A 1319-nucleotide genomic window follows, 5' to 3' on the forward strand; every position below is an offset into this window, starting at 1 on the left:
CACTGACGTTTTACGTGTGAGGAGTCCTGCTTGATTTCTAGCACGAGCTTTCAAGGGCCCGAACTATACTGACCCGATTGAACCTGGGTCATTGGCGCTAGATCCGGATGAAATCCAGGCGCAGATCCAACTGGATCCGGGATCTCGCCCAGAATCAGGTGTACGCTGAAAGGGTGGATCCAGCCCAGATCCAGGTGTACGCTGAAAGGGTGGATCCAGCCCAGATCCAGGTGTACGCTGAAAGGGTGGATCCAGCCCAGATCCAGGTGTACGCTGAAAGGGTGGATCCGGCCCAGATCCAGGTGTACACTGAAAGGGTGGATCCAGCCCAGATCCAGGTGTACACTGAAAGGGTGGATCTAGCCCAGATCCAGGTGTACACTGAAAGGGTGGACTAGATTTCTCAACCGACGAAGGAATGTTGTAAGCATATTCAAGTAAGAAAGTGTGGATTATAATAGCTTATGCAAAAGGCTAGCTCGACCCAGTATCCAGTCGCTAGTTACTGCTACGAAAGGAATCCACGAAGACGGAAACTGGGGCGTGGTGTCGAAGAGTGATGAGGATCAGGTAGTCTTGGGCTGAACATTGAAGAACTTGCCCACTAGACGCTGGATCTGGCGTCCTGGGTGTTGGCTCAGGTCCCCGCGAAACTGGATGCGCCAAGGCTCGGCTTCGTCGATCTCTCGCAAGGCTTCCAATAGGCTCGTGGGTTCTGGGCGATGGAGGTTGGGATCCTCCAAGTTGGCTTGACGGGATACGGATCCCGGAAACCAAGCTACCTTATCCTCGCGTCGCGGGGTAGATGCAAGAAGGATGGATCCAGCAAAATATCCACGTCACACCAACCGTCCTGGATTGCTAACACGAGGATCACAAGGACTCTCTTCCAAGCTCGGCCCGCATGGCTACGCCGGTTACCACGCTTCTTGTTGAAGTTGGACAACCAAGTCGAACCCTGCAATTGATTCCGAGAGATGGGGAACCGGTGAGTGCCCTCCCATATAGCAACCCGGTGCTTGGAGGCGAAATCCCGGAGCGCCCGAACGAATACCCCAAGTCGCCCACGCACATCACCCCTGAAGCTAACCGGATCCACCGGTGTGGTGACCAGCGTATCCCACGGGGCAGCACTTGTCAGTTCTTCCACGAGAGGTCTGGTGATGAGTGAATCCACGTACCCGGCCCTCGGGATGGCGTCCGCTGTCCGAGGGAATATCCACTCAGCCCGAAAAGGCAACTCCGGAACAGGACTATGATCTTCATGGAGATGACCGCGACTCGGTTCATTTCTTGGCTGACCAAGGCTCGATGTCTCT

Source organism: Phytophthora infestans, genomic scaffold, assembly GCF_000142945.1.
Source record: "Phytophthora infestans T30-4 supercont1.55 genomic scaffold, whole genome shotgun sequence".
Classification (NCBI taxonomy): domain Eukaryota; phylum Oomycota; class Peronosporomycetes; order Peronosporales; family Peronosporaceae; genus Phytophthora; species Phytophthora infestans.